The sequence below is a fragment of the Mustela lutreola genome, chromosome 5 (genome assembly GCF_030435805.1).
Source record: "Mustela lutreola isolate mMusLut2 chromosome 5, mMusLut2.pri, whole genome shotgun sequence".
NCBI lineage: Eukaryota > Metazoa > Chordata > Mammalia > Carnivora > Mustelidae > Mustela > Mustela lutreola.
In genome coordinates, this window is record NC_081294.1 from 96,304,707 (window position 1) to 96,325,472 (window position 20,766).

At 37.9% G+C, this 20,766-nt stretch overlaps 1 long non-coding RNA gene across 1 annotated transcript in view; it reads left to right on the forward strand.

The window, feature by feature from the left end:
* The first annotated feature begins 4,570 nt into the window (after positions 1-4,570).
* Positions 4,571-20,766, forward strand: part of LOC131832308 (uncharacterized) — a 90,137-nt gene continuing 73,941 nt past the window's right edge. The window contains exons 1-2 of the long non-coding RNA XR_009353990.1: positions 4,571-4,654; positions 4,978-5,085. This is a non-coding gene — a long non-coding RNA (uncharacterized LOC131832308). The remainder of the gene's footprint in view (positions 4,655-4,977; positions 5,086-20,766) is intronic.

Below are 20,766 nucleotides of genomic sequence, written 5' to 3' on the forward strand. Positions count from 1 at the left end.
AACTTTATTCACACAAACAGGCTGGGCCATACTAGTTTGCTATAGAAAAATCCATAAATTCCAAGTATTAGATAAAGTACAGGAGCATTTTCTTATTTTCTTTCCCTAATGCAATTACATTAAAATTAATAATAAAAAAACCCACACACGCACAAAAAAACAAAAACAAAAAAACCCAAACCCATGAAACATTCTAACACTTTGAACATTAAATCCTATATCCCTAAGACTAAAAAATGGAAGATAGAGAATTTAAAAATCCAATCTAAAAAGTTAAAAATTAAAACACAAATAAACCCAAATAAGCAGAAGACATTAATTAAAAGCTTAGCACTTTAGCAAAGAAAAAATACCATAAAACCAAAAGGTATGTTTTTGAAAAAAATTTATGTTATTGGCTAACTCAATCAAGAAAAAAGGAGATAAAGTATACATGTACACAGTTAGGAAGCACAGAAGGTAAATAAGCTAGAAAAGAGAAAAATTTTAAATATTTTAAAAGACTACACAACTCTGTGGAAATACTTTGAATGCCTAAACTAAGTGGATTAATTTTTAGGATAAATGGAAAATACCAGAATTGACTCAAGGTGAGTCTACACAGACAAATTAACTTAAAAATACAAAAAAAAAAAAAAGTGGCTAAGTACACCCCCACAGAAGACACCATTTTCCAGTGGTTTCATGTGAGAATTCAACTAAGATTTTTATGATGACATGACTATACTGCTACTTAGACATTTGAGTTTTTGCTCTAAAAAGGATGAACAAATTCAAGTTTATTTTTATGAGGTAGATAACATGTTTTAAAAACTAATACAGGATTATACCAGAGCAGAAAAAAACAGATTAATCTTACTTATGAATATTGATGCAGAGGTTTCAACTAAATTGATATTATTATATTAATACTTGCCATTATGTTACCAGATCTTTTCATTCTGTTGCCTTAGTGGAGTCCACATGTCTTACTGCTTGAATTACCACAGTAACCTTCTGTCTGATTTTCCTGGCTTGTTTTTTCTTATCAAGTGTTTTTAGACTCCACTGATGAATTAAAATAGAAATACGAACAAGTAGGGTTATGTAAATATGGTTTAATGTAGAAAAATACTTAAAACTATCCTACCAATAGAACTACATTGCAAGATCATATGATCATTTCCATAGATGCAGAAGAGGCCTAGGGAAAAATCCCACTATTGATATTCATAACACTCAATAAAAAAGAATTGATGGATACTTTCCTAATAAGCAAAAAACTGGAAATAAGATAGATATTTCTGGAAATAAGATAGATAAATAAGATAGATATTTCCAGTTTTTTGCTACTGTAAACAACACTATTGTAGACATTTTGGGGCCTATGTTCCTGTAAAGTAGAATTACCTGATCATATGTACTGAAATATTTTCATTCATCAGACTGTTGTACTTAGTATGAATTAACTAGCACTAAAAGATTGGCTGTGTACTAATCTGCTAATGCCTATCTCTGTAACTTTGGCAGAGCTATTTAATTTCCCTGGGCTTTCAGTGTTCCTTTCTGTGAAATGGTGATAACAGTATCTGCCCTGCAGTGTGGCACTCAGAATTAGAGCTAATATACGTGTGAAGCCCTTTGCACAGTGTGAAACTTGGTAGGCATTCCGATGATGATTACCTCAGAGGTGCACTAATGCCACCAAGTTTACTTAACTGGGTTAGAGCAAGGAAAATCAGTAGAGCTTTATTATAAGGCAGAAGTTACCAGCTTCTTTTCTTTGTGTTGCCTTAGTTGAGTTCACCACTCTTACTACTTGAATTGCTTCAGTAACTTCCTGTCTGATCTTCTTGACTGTACTGTTTCTTCTTATCAACAGTTCTTCACTGGGAGCTACATCCTGTCAGAGCATTGTGAAATCTGCTTAGTAGGCCGAGGCCAGAAGTTTAAACCTTGAATCAGAATAGAGAACATCAGTGCATCACAGGCTGTCCAACTCTGTTTTGTGAAGCTATTATTCAGCTGTTTTTCTGTGTTTAAGTGTACTAGGTTGTTACATAAGAGCATTTACCATGGTGAAGTTTGATAGATCTCTGCATATGATCCATTCTGTACAAGTCAGCTGGAGTGATCTACTGTGAGGCAGATCTGCTTATGTCACTTTCTTATTTATTCATAAATGGCTGTCAATAACTTGTATGAAAATGTTTATGTTCCTTACCTGCAAGGCCCTTTGAGATCTTAAACTATTTTCCAAGCCGTGTCTCCTGTCCATGGTCTCTATATTTCCCCAGTCAGGACCCCAGTGATGTGTTTGTAGATAACTGAACAATTTATACTGTTGGCATTCACATCTTTGCACAAACAGTCCCTTCCCCCTGTTGCCCCTTTCCTTCTTCTGTGACGATTGTTTCCGGTTCTTGATTTAAAATTCAGCTTATGCCACTTCTTTCAGGAAGCCTTTCCTGATTCTGTGCCCCTCCTGGGCTCTTCAAGCACCGTATCATTGACTTTATAATGGTACTAGTTAAAAAATATGAAAATCTTAGTTTATTAGTCTTTCGTGCCCACTAGAACACAAATTTCTTGAAAGCAGGGACTGTGTTTGGGTGCCCTAAGAATCCTCAAATAACAGCAGAGAAACTGGTATCTTCCAGGTCCTCAGTATATTTGTTGATTGACTGACTGTGCTTCCTTGGGTTGCAAATGAGAAAGAGATCCTGGTATACATGATGAAAATGTTAGGAATAACTTCTTTTTTAAGTTCAAAATTTGGCCTTTATTATTTTTTATTATAAGGCAAAGGAAAAAAACAGGACCATTTGGAGTCTCTGATAGAAAAACAGATCTAAATGCGGTTACCCTTTCATATATAATGGTCTTTTGTCTATTAATTTTAACTAGAGTACTATAGTTTTGAAACTAGGGCTTTAGTGCCTTTGATATATATATGTGATATATATAATATGTTATATATGTCATATATATATATATATATATATGACAGTTTCCTCATGTCTGAAGCAGCTAGTTAAACAAAGTTTATCTGCAGAGCTGCTTTGGTGGCAGCTATCCCAGTAAACACATCCCTTGCATTATATGGTATTAAGTCTTTTCAGCCAAAAGATATGTCAAACCATTAGTTATCAAAGAAGAAGTAACACGTGGGTAGTGAAAATTCCTTTAGATAGATCCCATGTGGATCTGATATAAATAAAATATATCGTTACTCTTCAAAGATGCATTTTCTGGGTTTTAGACCATTTTTATTTTACATTTTCCCTCTCATTTCCTGTCTTTTGATCATTTCTTGATGGCTAACAGCTCTGTAAGAGCAGGAATATGGGGAGATTAGAGGAAAATCAAAATGCAATGCTGAGTTCCTGATATTCACAAAAACGCCATTTAAGAATCTGTTTGCCACTCATTATGTGTCAGGTGCTATAGTAGGGGCTCTGATGTGTGTTATGCATGACCCCATTAAATCCTCACACCTACCCTATGAACCTTAGTTGAAGAATTTAAAGTTAGGCAAGGCAAAGTACGCTGTCACAGTTACATAATTGCAGTTGGTTTGTTCTTCTTTATATTTCAAAGTGGCAAAAATAAGATCAGAGAGAAAATAGAAATGAGGGCCTAAACTAAGAATTTAAGTTTGCCCTTATATTTGCTTTCTTCAAAACAAACCTCCTTCCTATCCATGGATTATAGAGAGTATAGTAGACAATGGATAGGTATACTGTACTTCATAGAGTTTTTGCTTATTGAATGCATTTTGCTGTACCACTCAAAAATTAATAAAAATTGAAGAATTCATTCATTCATTCATTCATTCATTCATATTTCAGACTCTAGAGACATATGCAAAAGCAGAAAACATTAGAATCAGTGAATTAAGGATCTAGACAGGTAAATAAGTGTCACAGCATTGTAACAAGGGGTATAATTGATAGAAACATGCAACAATAAGAGAAAAATAGAATGACCATTAAAGGACTTAACTCTTCCTGGAGAAATCAGGGAACTTTCTGAAGAGTTTTTGAAGTGAGTACTGAAGGAGAGGTAGGGGAGTAACCAAAGGATCAGAGAACACTAAGGCTTCCCTGGACATTTCCTATCCTCCAGGCTTTAAAGTCTTCTGAGATGACAATGACAGGTGAACCTGGCTGATGAAGATTTGATGGGAATCTTATGCTGGGGAATGAAGGCAGGCCTGGGAATAAAGGAGCTGACAACTATTCTGAAGTACTAGGTGCCTTATCACTTTTATTTTTTCAGATTCTGTTTTTTTCTATGTTGAATAAGGTATAGTCATAACAACGCCATTTCCCTGAATATTGGGAGTTCATTACTAGGTAATGGAATAAGGATTATCCTTCTGTCTTTCATCCCTCCTCAACTGCTTCTCTACTCTTGACAATAGTGTTACTTAGAAAAGCCAAAGGAATGTTATTAATTAAACCATTGAACTTCTTGGACGTGCCAATTTTAGGGAAAGCCACAAACAATATTTCAGTTATTTTTTTTTCCACATGTGAAATAATGGGAAAGAGTAAAATCAAGACTAGAATGTGTTTTGCTTTTCCAGATCTGCCTGGTGCAAGTGCTAAAGGAAATGCAGATGGAAGCTCACAGATGGAAGCCTGCTAATCATACAGCTGTTTTTTTGTTGGTATGAGAAACCAATTGTGGGTGGGAACAGCAGAGGAAGAGACAATATTAGAATGCAATGGCATTTTAATTATACCTACCATAATTTTAATGTTCTGTTCTGTGGTGAATTGTTTGGGGAGTTGTCTTGAAACTAGAATCCAGTCCCGCAAACTTGAATCAATTAAAGTAGTACTGTTTGGAAATATACAGAGAAGCGAGTTTGCAAAAGATTTTCCAGTAATCTTGCTTTGTAATGTTTGGACTTCCTCTGATGACTCTTGGGTTGAGAGGAAAGGGAAGGGAGAAGGCCCAGATTTAAAGTGCCCTATTTCTTCTCCCTAGGGACTTCTACTGGAGAACATTCTTAACTCCTTGAACTGCTTAAACGGTCTCTGAATACTCTGACCAGAAGTCACCCTGCTAGCTGTGAACCCAGCTTGCCTGAAAGAGGTAATGTGACTGTAAGCTTGTGCCGCCATCCCAATTTTCCAGGAATGGAGACTTGAGAGCCAATTAAGGAGGCTACTAACTGAGGGTTGTACCAAATTTCATTTCATGAGTTGCTGTGAGCCTTCTGTGTTCCAAGCACAGGATGAGTGAAAGAGACACTGTTCTTAACCCTCTTGGAGCTCATTGTCTAGTAGGAAAAACATGTATAAACCAGTGTATTAATTATTCATTGATGGAGGAAACAGATGCAAAGTAACAAGTGGTAAGAGAACATAGAAGAGTGGAATAAGAAATAGATGAAGGGGCAGCAAAGGCTCTTCTGGGTGACTGGAGGCTTGTATACTGAACAGAGTTCTATGGGTTAAGAAGGAAGGGTGAAGAACTTCCTGTAGAGGGTGGAGCATATGTGAAGCCTCTGAGGCTTAAAGGGAGTGACTTGTTTGAGGAACTAAGAGGAGGCCAGTGTGCCTAGAATATAGAGACCTAGGAAAGGAGGCAGGGATATGGGGAGGGCTTGGTCTGAAGAGAGCTTGGGAAGCCATACTAATGATATTTCACTTGATTCTAAGAGCAGTGGGAGAACCAAAGACTTTAAAGAGGCAAAGGACATGCTCCTATGTGAGCATTCTGCAAAGGTCTGTTTGGTGATTATGTGCATGTTGATTTGGAAGGTGACAAGCCTGGAAGCAGAGGTGATGATACAGAGAATATCATAGAGCCAAGAGAGATTTAGGAACCACACATGCAAGTTCTGGTGACCAACTGGATGTGAATTATGAAGGAGGAAGGGATAGTAAGGATAGCCCCAAGTTATCTCAGTGAACACATAGGTATTTGGTTGTGTCATTTGCTGACATTAAGACCCAAGGGAATGACCAGCCTTGGTGAGAGGGTATGAGGCAGGAAAACAGTTCAAGTTTGAACAGTTGAACTTGGAATGACCTCTAAGGGACACTCATGTGAAGCAGCAAAATAAAAATGAAAAAGTGGAGGTACTGAATGACATGAACTGAATTTGTAATCCCTCCTCTGTCACTTACTGTCCTAGAGACCTTGGGCATGTTTTAAGATCTTCTTATGCATCACTTGCTTCATTTATAAAATGAAGATAATAGTAACACTACCCCCATCAAGTTGATGTGAAGATTAAGTGAGAATACGCATGATAGTAACAGTAGATACTTGGGAGTGTGGGTATAAAATGAGGTAGCGTAGGAAGGGAAGCTGTAGGTGGGCTGAGACAACTCAACTTTTTTATCATTTAAAGTTCTGTAAGAATATATATGTTATATGTATGCCTAGAAACAAATTAAATAGTTAAATCTGAAAATGTATCAAAGTCTAAATTAAAAATGTGAACGTGCAGCACTTGGTATAATATTTGGTGAACAGTCCATGAATGTTAGGTATCTGTAGACATAGGGACATAGAGGTCAGAGAGAGGTCTGGTCTAGAGGTATACCTTTAGTAGCCCTGGCTGTTCTGATAGTAATGAGAGCCATGGGGAGTTGAGGAAGTCATCTAGAGAGAGAATATTGAGTAAAAGAGGGCCAAGGGTTGAACTCTGAGGAATGCCAACTGCTGAAGATCAAGTAGAGGAGAATGAGTCAACAAAGGAACCTTGGAAGAAAACTGACCATGTGGGCAAGGTGTGGTTACATTTGGAAGAACACATAAGTAATACGGCATGTTGTTGCAAGCTATAATGTGGAGAACTACAGTGTGCTTTGGGCAAATTTACTGGAGACTTGAGCAAGCTCTTTGGATAATCAGGCAAAATCTTTATTGAGAAACTGTTTCTTTATTTTAAATCAAATCTTGGTCTTTTGAAACAGAGCCAGTCAATTGGACACTTTGAAGCTGAATCCATTAATTCTTATGAGATTCTCTGTTTCCAGGGAAATACTACTTAAAAATTTATATAAAATGAAAACATATTACTGATCTCAGAGATGAAAACAAAAGAAATTTCATTCTCTTCACTCAGAGTTCTTGCCAATTCTTCTTTTCAAGAAAAATTATTTTATTTTCTTGAATTATAATTTTATAGACAACCATCCCTCTTCCCAATTTTATTTTTTTTAATAAAAACCAACACATTTTATTTTGGATTTGGAGAAAATGATGATTGTCTGACCTCATAAAAAAGAGATGAGTCTTTGGGAACATGGGTGGCTCAATTGGTTCAGTGTCCAACTCGATTTTGGCTCAGGTAATGATCTCAGAGTCATGAGTTCGAGCCCATGTTGGGCTCTGCACTCAGCAGAGTCTGCTTGAGGTTCTTTCCTTCTCCCTCTGTGTGTCTCCCCACTCATGTGCTCTCTTTCTAAAATAAATAAATAAAATCCTAAAAAAAGAGATAGATAAGTCTTTTTTATACTATATATGTATGAAAACTGCTTCATTTCAGGTAAGTGGAAAATTTCCAAAGGGAGAGACAGATTTAATTGTATACTCTGTTTTTCACTTGCATAGTATTTTACTTTAAGGCCATGAAAAATGGTAGTTTTATTTGGAAAATAAAGTCATTAGCCATAAGCACACCATGGAGAGAGTGGGAAATGGGTCATGATGAATTTGTAGTTTCAGATGGCGTTCTGAAAGGTTAGGATCCTAGCTCTTAATTGTGCTCAGATTCTGTGCCGAGGCAGGTGAGAAAGAGGAAGGTGCTTTAATCACTCCCCCCACCACTACACACTTTGCATCAGTTCTGCACATTCCGAGTGAGGCCACTGAGGTCAGTGGACTGTGTTTGGCACCTTTAACTTCCTCCTAGCCCAATTCTGAATCTGAAGCAAGTCATTTACTTCTATAACATTTCTTTTCTAATCTGTGAATAGGAGATAATAAATAGTCCTGTCACCCTCTGAAGGCTTTAGGAGGGTTGGATAGGTTAATGTAAGGAAAGCTCTTGGCATACAGGAAAGCTGTTATCTATAGCATGGCCAGTACTCCTTTTTTTATTATTATTATTTTTATAAACGTATAATGTATTATTAGCCCCAGGGGTACAGGTCTGTGAATCGCCAGATTTACACACTTCACAGCACTCACCGTAGAACAGCATGGCCAGTACTCTTAAACATGAAAATTCCCTCTGTAGAATTGTTGATCTGTTCATCTTTATCTGTCCCAAGTTCATTTAGGAAATGTGGTTGTTTTCCTTCCTCGCCTTCTCCCAAACTTCAAGATTGTCTTTATAAAGGTTATGGACATGACTCTCAATCAGCAAACTCACTTATGCAAAAGGAATTATTTATTTTTTTCAATCTCAATCTGATTTTTATTTTGAGACCTTATTCTGCCAGGGAGGGTAGAAATAACATCCATCAATTTGAAGATCTCTCTTCCCCCTCTACCTACTTCTTACCCTGGGATTTTACGTAAATGTAGGACTCATACAAGATGCCAAAGTTTGTTTTGAAGGGGCATTCAGAAGGGGCATTCCTTCATTGTGCAGGAAGTGGTTGTATTGTCTGTGCTTTGGTTTGACCCTGATTCTCTATCATCATTAGTCCCACTGGGAGGTCATGGTTCTGTACTTGGTCTTGTCTTGCATGGTGTCTCCTTGATTGCATGTGTGCCAGCCTGTGGGACTCCTTCCCTGGAGTGGGGAAGCTATGCTTTCTTCCTGGCTTTTACCAGGCTATACCCTAAACCACTAAGTTCTCTTGCAGATGATTTTTGCTTTTCCACCTGTCAAATCCATTGTTTATATCCCTGAATGCCTAGCCAGTTACCTGCTTGATGAAGGATAAAGGAAGGGGGAACCACGGGAGAGGGAAGGACCAAAATCCAGTATCTCAAACGTACCACCCTGCCCCTTCAGTTGCAGACATATTATGGAAGTTAATGCTTTCAGTCATGGAGCACACTGAGGTAAAAAACAGCATTTGAAATGTCATGCAGAATCTATTGTGCATACCCAACTCAGCAGAAAGACATTTTAAAAGTTCAAGTTTTGTTGTTCTGAGAATGGACTGTGATTGTATACACTGACCTAATTAATTTAAAAATCTCCCATAAGTAATACAAGAGGGCTCATTACACAGGTTAGTGAGGGGAATCTTGATGTCAAAATCATTATACCTATAACTATAAGGTAGACAAGGTCTGAAACATTGTGCATGCCTTGAAAAAACACTATTCTCTCTAGTGTTTATGCTTTGACTGAAGGAGACCTGATTCTATGCTTTGGGGCATTATAAGCATTTTTCTTGATTTCTTCCGGACCCAATAATTCTGCCTAATTTAGCAAGAGGAAAAGAAATGTTTACCTTCATCCCCTGTGGTCCATTCATAAATGTGGCTTTCTATTGCCCTTGGTTACACAGTGCATTAACAGTAATAAGGAGAAAAATAATGCAAAATTTTGTTTTCAGAGGGACAAAGGGGTTGGGAATCATTATTTACCTTCTAGACTGGAGCAGACCTTGGTGGCCATCTGGTGCACCATGTTTTTGGGTAATTAACATGCATCCACACTTCTATTTCGTTTCTTTTCTGAAGTAAATCTGAAAATGTGTGGTAACAGACTGTCTGTAACACAAAGAAGCCAATGTTAAAAAATGATTATACTCATCTCCTTTCAAAAAACAATGGGGGAAAAAAAAGCCCAAACTTTGTTTTGCCACCAAAGGCAGAAGCTACCCTGAGAAGCTGCCAGGGGCTCTGGGTCCCAGACGGAATTGCTTGTTCTCTTTAGTCAGCACATTTGGTGAGCAGTGCTGTAGGCCCAGTATTCCCCCTTCCTTTCCATCAGGCTTGTCATCCAGAGCCTTGAGGGGATCATTTACATGATCAAATGTTCACGGCCACAACGGTGCAGCCCCTTTCAGGGACTGGATTTTGAATCTGGGATTAGTTCTCACTGGTTCACAGCTTGAGTTTGTTTTTCCAAATGACTTTATCATAACTATAAATTCAAGTGAGTCAATGTCCTGGATGGTGGCTCAGTGTGTCTGTGTGTTGGCAATATATACTCAATTTAATCTGTAGGAGAAAAAAATTTGTTCTTGGTGGCATAAAGCCTTCCAGGAGAATTCAGCGAACAGGTCACATACACAAGCCTAAACAGTCTCTTTCTGGAAGATTTTACTTTATAATTTCAGTGCAATCACTTCATCCACAGAAGATCTAGCTGTATTTCAAGTCAAGCTGAATGAATAGAGGAAAAAGCTCAGATTGTCTTGGTGAACATAAATGCAAACACTTATTATATAAATAAAAATCTTCAGCTGAAGAAAAGTGCTTAAGGTGTGAAGGTGAGAATTAAATGAAACTTCATTGTAGAACATGAATCTCGCAACAGGAACCTTTAAAACAGAACTGATTGCTTTTAACACAAATTGATGTTTAATATTTACTTTTTAAAAATGTAGAAAGCTTAGCCTGTTTGTGCTACAAACCAATTATATTCTGTTTTAAGAACAATTCTAATTTTAGATTTTTATCTTGAGTTATATACACTAAATATTCTAAAGGCATTATTACATTCCCCTTTTACAGATGAGAAAACTGAGGTTTAGAAACATCAAATTACTTGTGCACATTTACTTGTTCCATTAAATCTTAAACTTAAATGTACCCTAAATTCATTTAGTTCTCTGTCTCTTCCTTTCTCCCAGAATTATCCTACCATGATTCTGCTGTTGAGATAGGTGCTTATGGTACAAAAATGCATAAGACAAAAGACCATAATAATTATTCTAAAAGTGATTAGAGTTCACCTAGGTAGAGAGGCAAGACCATATAAGAGTCACACAGATGTGAGGAGCTTTGGGAATAGAGAAGGGGGCCCAAGATATATGTGTGTATGTATGCACGTGTATGTTTGTACGTGTATGATATGTTGGGAGAAAGGGATCTAGGAAGTTTTAAAATCCATAGAATTGAAGGATCCTGTAAGTAGTTTTTCTAGGCAAAATTACATATAACTGTTGCATTGTTTTTCTCAGTGGACTCCCTCTTATCAATTCCAGTGACACGAGACAAAAAAGCCACAGTTGAGGCTAAATCTGACTTCAAGATGTCTACAAGTAGATCTAAGAGTAGCTATGGGTGAGTAGGCTGTAGACATTCAAAATCAGACTCACAGCTCCTATGGTCATAAACATTAACTCTCAGGGGTATTTTTGTTTTGTTTTTTTTAAGATTTTATTTATTTATTTGCCAGAGAGAGAGAGAGAGAGCGCACAAGCAGGAGTGAGCAGCAGGCAGAGAAAGAAGCATGTTCCTTGCTGAGCAAGGAGTCTGATGTGGGACTCGATCCCATGATCCTGCGATCATGACCTGAGCCAAAGGCAGATGCTTCACTGACTGAGCCACCGAGGAGTTTTATGCATAGAAGTCAAAAATAAAAGTCAGAAAGTAGAGAGAGGCAAATGAGTAGGGAAGGAAACAACCTGTCCACGTGTAAGATAACTTAAGTTCAATGGAGACAGAGTTGGAAGAGGTGGAGTTTGACTTGAACTTTGTCAGTTGAGATGACTTTTCAATACTCATCCAAACCTGATGACTATTTAGGTAAGCACACAGCCACTTATCAAACTGTAAAATCAACCTCTCTGTCACCCTCATCCCAGCTAGGGGTGAGTGGCCCCTATTAAAGCTACCAAAGCAGTAGATCAGAGGGACAAGCACATGGGTCAGGGATAGTAGGGAGGTAAAGAAAAAAGACAAACACACTGAAAGACCAGGAACCAGAAACATATTTGTTAAGAGGAAGCCTTGCACAAGGAGAGTTCAACCCATGGGTAACCACCATCAGTGACAGTGGTTAAGATGAAAGAGAGTATGGTCCTATTTCTCAGAAGAGTAAGCATCCATGAGTCTTGGTTACTTCAGCAATGTGACCTCTCTGACATTTCTCTAGGGAAAAGGTATCTCAGGAAGATAAAATATGCTGATGAAATTAGACAGGTAGTAACTAGATGCAGTGGGACTTCCAGGGGCCAGAAGGTCAGTGGGAAGAAAAGCTACCTTAGATCTTCTTCAGCAACCCTAGTTTCTAGGAGCCCTTCCACCCACCCTACTGCTTCTTTATCCCAACCTCTGATAAAGAGTAAGAGAGACTTTTCTGGTCCCCTCCCTTCTCTCAATCTTATAAAGAAGAGACAAGTTATAGATGGGGTAGAGTGAATAGGGCCCTTTCAAAATTTTTTGGCAAGAGAACTATTTTGTGGGCATGCTTAGTTTCCCTAGACCAGTACTTTCCAAATATTGGTTTTTTTTTTTTTTACCACTTTCTATCTAAACTGCATGTACTATGTTGAAGTACAATAACTTCCTTCTTTTCTATAACTACATACTGTGGTGTCCTTAGGAGAGGAAAGAACACAGAAGGCTGTGATTAGAATCTTTCTCCCCTTCTTGGTTGGCTGGGTCTTCTGGGAAGCCAGTATGGGATTCCATGTGCCAGAGATTTATTGGAATCAATGCTAATGAGAGATGGAAGGAAGAAGCAGCAAGAGTAAGCAGTGCAAACCTTTAGATCATGATGTAGTGTAGTTCTGCTACCTATGAGAGGAGGAAGGTAGGGAAGGAGGTTTAGGGATGAAGGGCTTCAGGCTGTTGTGCAGCTGTGGAGAACCTTGGCTGGGCTCCTGGGAACTGTGGCACACAAATTTCAGACGGAGGCATCCCACACTGTCAAAAAATGGTCCCCTGGTTTCTGTGCTCTGCTGAGATTTGCTTAGATACTTGCAAGGAAGATCCTGAACTTGCTGCTGTTGGTAGCTAGCTGACTGGCAGGTTCTTTCTTTCCTTTTTTTTTTTTTTAAAGTTTTTATTAACATATAATGTATTATTAGCCCCAGGGGTACAGGTCTGTGAATCATCAGGCTTACACATTTCACAGCACTCACCATATCACATACCCTCCCCAATATCCATAACCCAACCACTCTCTCTACCCCTTACCCCCAGCAACCCTCAGTTTGTTTTGTGATATTAAGAGTCTCTTATGGTTGGCTCCCTCCCAATCCCATCTTGTTTCATTTTTCCTTGCATACCCCCCAAACCCCCACATTGCCTCACAAATTCCTCATATCAGGGAGATCATATGATAGTTGTCTTTCAGTTGTTGACTTATTTCACTCAGCATCATACCCTCTAGTTCCATCCACGTTGTTGCAAATGGCAAGATTTAATTTCTTTTGATGGCTGTATAGTATTGTGTGTGTGTGTGTATGTGTGTGTGTGTGTGTGTGTGTGTGTGTGTGTGTGTGACATCTTTTTTAACCATTTATCTGTTGATGGACATCTAGGTTCTTTCCATAGTTTGGCTGTTGTGGACATTGCTGCTATAAACATTCAGGTGCACATGCCCCTTTGGATCACTACATTTGTATCTTAAGGGTAAATACCCAATAGTGTGATTGCTGGGTCATAGGGTAACTCTATTTTTAACTTTTTGAGGAACCTTCATGCTGTTTTCCAGAGTGGCTACACTAGCTTGCATTCCCACCAACAGGTTAGGAGGGTCCCCCTTTCTCCACATCCTTGCCAGCATCTGTCATTTCCTGACTTGTTAATTTTAGCCATTCTGAGGGTGTGAGGTGGTATCTCACTGTGGTTTTGATTTGTATTTCCCTGATGCTGAGTGATGTGGAGCACTTTTTCATGTGTCTGTTGGCCATCTGGGTGTTTTTGCAGAAATGTCTGTTCATTTCTTCTGCCCATTTCTTGATTGGATTATTTGTTCTTTGGGTGTTGAGATTGAGAAGTTCTTTATAGATTTTGGATATTAGCCTTTTATGTGATTTCTCGTTTGCAAATATCTTCTCCCATTCTGTCAGTTGTCTTTTGGTTTTATTGATTGTTTCCTTTGCTGTGCAAAAGCTTTTGATCTTGATGAAGTCCCAATAGTTCATTTTTGTCCTTGATCCCCTTGCCTTTGACAATGTTTCTAGGAAGAAGTTGTTGCGGCTGAGGTCAAAGACATTGCCGACTGTATTCTCCTCAAGGATTTTGATGGATTCCTTTCACACATGGAGGTCTTTCATCCATTTTGAGTCTATTTGTTGTGTGGTGTAAGAAAATGGTCCAGTTTCATTTTTCTGCATGTGGCTGTCCAATTTTCCCAACACCATTTATTGAAGAGGCTGTCTTTTTTCCACTGGACGTTCTTTCCTGCTTTGTCAAAGATTAGTTGACCATAGAGTTGAGGGTCTATTTCTGGGCTCTCTATTGTGTTCCATTGATCTATGTGTTTGTTTTTGTGCCAGTACCATACTGTCTTGATGATAACAGCTTTGTAATAGAGCTTGAAGTCTGGAATTGTGCTGCCACCAAATTTGGCTTTCTTTTTCAACATTCCTCTGGCTATTTGAGGTCTTTTCTGGTTCCATATAAATTTTAGGATTATTTGTTCCATTTCTTTGAAGAAAATGGATGGTATTTTAATAGGGTTTGCATTAAATATGTAAATTGATTTAGGTAGCAGACACGTTTTTACAATATTTATTCTTCCAATCCAGGAGCATGGAACATTTTTCCATTTCTTTGTGTCTTCCTCAATTTCTTTCATGAGCACTTTATTGTTTTCTGAGTACAGATTCTTTGCCTCTTGGATAGGTTTATTCCTAGGTATCTTATGCCTTTGGGTACAATTGTAAATGGGATTGACTCCTTAATTTCTCTTTCTTCTGTCTTGCTGTTGGTGTATAGAAATGCAACTGATTTCTTTGCACTGATTTTATATCCTGACATTTTACTGAACTCCTGTACAAATTCTAGCAGATTTGGAGTGGAGTCTTTTGGGTTTTCCACATAAAGTATCATATCATCTGCAAAGAGTGATAGTTTGACTTCTTCTTTACTGATTTGGATACCTTTAATTTCTTTTTGTTGTCTGATTGCTGAGGCTAGGACTTCTAGTACTATGTTGAATAGCAGTGGTGATAATGGACATCCCTGCCGTGTTCCTGACCTTAACAAAAAGCTCTCAGTTTTTCTCCATTGAGAATGATATTCACTGTGGATTTTTCCTAGATGGGTTTGATGATATTAGGTATATACTTTCTATCCCTACATTTTGAAGAGTTTGATCGAAAGTGGGTGCTGTGCTTCATCAAATGCTTTTTCAGCATCTATTGACAGTATCATATGGTTCTTGTTCTTTCTTTTATTAATGTATTGTATCACATTGATTGATTTGTGAATGTTAAACCAACCTTGTATCCCAGGCATAAATGCCACTTGGTCGTGATGAATAATCCTTTTAACGTACATTGGATCCTACTGGCTAGTATTTTGATGAGAATTTTCACATCTGTGCTCATCAAGGTTATTGTTCTGTAATTATCTTTTTTGATGGGGTCTTTTTCTAGTTTTGGGATCAAGGTAATCCTCTCCTCATAAAATAGTTTGGAAGTTTTCCTTTCATTTCTATTTTTTGGAAGAGTTTCAGGAGAACAGGTATTAATTCTTCTTTAAATATTTGGTAGAATTCCCCTAGGAAGCCATCTGGCCCTGGGTTCTTGTTTGGTGGGAGATTTTTGATTGCTATTTCAATCTCCTTTATGGTTATGGGTCTGTTTCTTCCTGGTTCAGTTTTGGTAGTTGTTATGTCTCCAGAAATGCATCCATTTCTTCCAGATTCTCAAATTTGCTGGTGTGTGGTTGCTCATAATATGTTCTTATATTTGTATGTATTTCTTTGCTGTTGGTTGTGATCGCTCCTCTTTCATTCTTTATTTTACTTATTGGGGTCCTTTCTCTTTTCTTTTTGATAAGTCTGACCAGGGGATTACCAGTCTTTTTTTTTTTTAAATATTTTATTTATTTATTTGACAGAGAGAGATCACAAGTAGGCAGAGAGGCAGGCAGAGAGAGAGGAAGGGAAGCAGGCCCCCCGCTGAGCAGAGAGCCCGATGCGGGACTTGATCCCAAGACCCTGAGATCATGACCTGAGCCGAAGGCAGCAGCTTAACCCACTGAGCCACCCAGGTGCCTGGGATTATCAGTCTTATTAATTCGTTCAAAGAACCAGCTCCTAGTTTTGTTGATTTGTTCTACTGTTCTTTTGGTTTCTATCTCATTGATTTCTGCTCTGATATTTATTATGTCTCTTTTCCTGCTGGATTCAGGCTTTCTTTGCTGTTCTTTTTCCAGCTCCTTTAGGTGTAGTGTTACGTTGTGTATTTGAGACCTTTCTTGGTTCTTGAGAAAGGCATGTATTGCTATATGTTTTATTCTCAGGACTGTCTTTGCTGTGTCCTACGGATTTTGAACAGTTTTGTTTTCATTTTCATTTGTTTCCATGAATTTCTTCAATTCTTCTTTAATTTCCTGGTTGACCCATTCATTCTTTAGCCTCCATGTATTTGAGTTCTTTTCAACTTTCCTCCTGTGATTGAGTTCTAGCTTCAGAGCATTGGCATATGAAAATATGCAAGGAATGATCCAAATCTTTTGGCACTGTTTGAGACCTGATTTGTGACCCAGGATGTGATCTATTCTACAGAATGTTTATGTGCACTGGAGAAGAATGTATATTCTATTGCTTTGGGATAGAATGTTCTGAATATATCTATAATGTCCATCTGGTCCAGAGTGTCATTTAAGGGCTTTATTTCCTTGTTGATCTTTTGATTGGATGATCTGTCCATTTTAGTGAGGGTGGTGTTAAAGTCCCCTACTAATATTGTAATATTGTTGATATGTTGATTTGATTTTGTTATTAATTGTTTTATATAATTGGCTGCTCCCATGTTAGGGGCATATTTACAATTAGATCTTCTCATTGGACAGACCCATTGAGTATCATATAGTGTCCTTCCTCATCTTTTATTATAGTCTTTGGCTATAATTTATCTGATATAAGGATTACCACCCCAGCTTATTTTTTGATGCCCATTAGCATGGTGAATTGTTTTCTTCCCCTCACTTTAATCTGGAGGTGTCTTTGGGTCTAAATGAGTTTCTTGTAGATAGCATATTAATGGGTTTTGTTTTTTTTTATCCATTCTGATACCCTGTGTCTTTTGATTGAGGCATTTAGCCCATTTACATTCAAGGTAACTATTGAAAGATAGGAATTTAGTGCCATTGTATTAACTGTAAGGTGACTGTTATTGTATATTGTCTCTGTTCCTTTCTGGTCTACTACTTTTAGATTCTCCCTTTGCTTCATAGGGCTGGTTTGGTGTTTGCAAATTCTTTTAGTTTTTGTTTGTCCTGGATGCTTTTTATCTCTCCTTCTATTTTCAGTGATATCCTAGCTGGATATACTATTCTTGCCTGCATGTTTTTCTCATTTAGTGCTCTGAATATATCATGCCAGTTTTTTCTGGCCTGCCAGGTCTCTGTGGATAAGTCTGCTGCCAATCTAATATTTCTACCATTGTATATTACAGACTTCTTGTCCTGAGCTGCTTTCAGGATGTTTTTTTTTTTTTAATTTTTTATTTTTTATAAACATATATTTTTATCCCCAGGGGTACAGGTCTGTGAATCACCAGGTTTACACACTTCACAGCACTCACCAAAGCACATACCCTCCCCAATGTCCATAATGCCACCCCCTTCTCCCAAACCCCCTCTCCTCAGCAACCCTCAGTTTGTTTTGTGAGATTAAGAGTCACTTATGGTTTGTCTCCCTCCCAATCCCATCTTGTTTCATTTATTCTTCTCCTACCCACTTAAGCCCCCATGTTGCATCATCACTTCCTCATATCAGGGAGATCATATGATAATTGTCTTTCTCTGCTTGACTTATTTCACTAAGCATGATACGCTCTAGTTCCATCCATGTTGTCGCAAATGGCAAGATTTCATTTCTTTTGATGGCTGCATAGTATTCCATTGTGTATATATACCACATCTTCTTGATCCATTTATCTGTTGATGGACTTCTAGGTTCTTTCCAAAGTTTGGCTATTGTGGACATTGCTGCTATAAACATTCGGGTGCACGTGCCCCTTTGGATCACTACATTTGTATCTTTAGGGTAAATACCCAATAGTGCAATTGCTGGGTCATAGGGCAGTTCTATTTTCAACATTTTGAGGAACCTCCATGCTGTTTTCCAGAGTGACTGCACCAGCTTGCATTCCCACCAACAGTGTAGGATGGTTCCCCTTTCTCCCCATCCTCGCCAGCATCTGTCATTTCCTGACTTGTTTTTTTTAGCCATTATGATTGGTGTGAGGTGATATCTCATTGTGGTTTTGATTTGTATTTCCCTGATGCTGAGTGATATGGAGCACTTTTTCATGTGTCTGTTGGCCATCTGGATGTCTTCTTTGCAGAAATGTTTGTTCATGTCCTCTGCCCATTTCTTGATTGGATTATTTGTTCTTTGGGTGTTGAGTTTGCTAAGTTCTTTATAGATTCTGGACACTAGTCCTTTATCTGATATGTCGTTTGCAAATATCTTCTCCCGTTCTGTCAGTTGTCTTTTGATTTTGTTAACTGTTTCCTTTGCTGTGCAAAAGCTTTTGATCTTGATGAAATCCCAATAGTTCATTTTTGCCCTTGCTTCCCTTGCCTTTTGCATTGTTCCTAGGAAGATGTTGCTGCGGCTGAGGTCGAAGAGGTTGCTGCCTGTGTTCTCCTCAAGGATTTTAATGGATTCCTTTCGCACATTGAGGTCCTTCATCCATATTGAGTCTATTTTTGTGTGTGGTGTAAGGAGATGGTCCAATTTCATTTTTCTGCATGTGGCTGTCCAATTTTCCCAGAACCATTTATTGAAGAGGCTGTCTTTTTTCCATTGGACATTCTTTCCTGCTTTGTCAAAGATTAGTTGACTGTAGAGTTGAGGGTCTATTTCTGGGCTCTCTATTCTGTTCCATTGATCTATGTGTCTGTTTTTGTGCCAGTACCATGCTGTCTTGATGATGACAGCCTTGTAATAGAGCTTGAAGTCCGGAATTGTGATGCCACCAACGTTGGCTTTCTTTTTCAATATCCCTTAGGCTATTCGAGGTCTTTTCTGGTTCCATATAAATTTTAGAATTATTTGTTCCATTTCTTTGAAAAAGTTGGATGGTACTTTGATAGGAATTGCATTAAATGTGTAGATTGCTTTAGGTAGCATGGACATTTTCACAATATTTATTCTTCCAATCCAGGAGCATGGAACATTTTTCCATTTCTTTGTGTCTTCCTCAATTTCTTTCATGAGTACTTTATAGTTTTCTGAGTATAGATTCTGTGCCTCTTTGGTTAAGTTTATTCCTAGGTATCTTATGGTTTTGGGTGCAATTGTAAATGGGATTGACTCCTTAATTTCTCTTTCTTCTGTCTTGCTGTTGGTGTAGAGAAATGCAACTGATTTCTGTGCATTGATTTTATATCCTGACACTTTACTGAATTCCTGTACAAGTTCTAGCAGTTTTGGAGTGGAGTCTTTTGGGTTTTCCACATATAGTATCATATCATCTGTGAAGAGTGATAATTTGACTTCTTCTTTGCCGATTTGGATGTCTTTAATTTCCTTTTGTTGTCTGATTGCTGAGGCTAGGACCTCTAGTACTATGTTGAATAGCAGTGGTGATAATGGACATCCCTGCCGTGTTCCTGACCTTAGTGGAAAAGCTTTCAGTTTTTCTCCATTGAGAATGATATTTGCGGTGGGTTTTTCATAGATGGCTTTGATGATATTGAGGTATGTGCCCTCTATCCCTACACTTTGAAGAGTTTTGATCAGGAAGGGATGCTGTACTTCATCAAATGCTTTTTCAGCATCTATTGAGATTATCATATGGTTCTTGTTCTTTCGCTTTCAGGATTTTCTCTTTGTCACTAAGACTTGTGAGTTTTACTATTAGATGAGGGGGTGTGGACCTGTTCTTTTTGATTTTGAAGGGGCTTCTCTGTGCCTCCTGGATTTTGATGTATGTTTCCTTTGCCATATGAGGGAAATTCTCAACAATAATTCATTCCAATATACCTTCTGGTGCCCTCTCTCTTTCTTCTTCTGGAATCCCAATTATTCTAATATTGTTTTGTCTTACGGTATCACTTATCTCTTGAATTTTCCCCTCGTGGTTCGGTAGTTGTTTGTCTCTCTTTTGTTTATCTTCTTTATTTTCAGTCATTTGGTCTTCTATATCGCTAATTCTCTCTTCTGCCTCATTTATCCTAGCAATCAGAGCCTCCATTTTTTATTATACCTCATTAGTAGCTTTCTTGATTTCAGCTTGGTTAGATTTTAGTTCTTTTATTTCTCCAGAAATGGTTTTTATTTCTCCAGGCAGGTTTTCTCTAATATCTTCCATGCCTTTTTGAGCTCAGCTAGCACCTTGAGAATCATCATTCTGAACTCTAGATCTGACATATTACTAATATCCATATTGATTAGGTCTCTAGCTTTTGGTACTGCCTCTTGTTCTTTTTCTTGTAGTGAGTTTTTCCACCTTGTCATTTTATCCAGATAAGAGTATATGACTGAGATAATAAAATAGCAATGGGTAGCAAAGACCACAGAAAAATGTACAGTAACCAAATCAGAAGAGACCTCCCAAATTTTTAATGAAAGAAAAACTTTTATAAATACAAAAATTAGGGTAAACAACGATGGACTATGAGTGTAAAGATGAAAAATTTTAAAAATTCTTAAAAAAGGAATTGATAGATAAGTTGGTTGGAAAAAGAAAGACAAAGAAATTGGAGAGAATTTACTCAGGCTGGAGACTAGAATAGAGTTCTGTGCTTGATTTAGCGTATACTTAG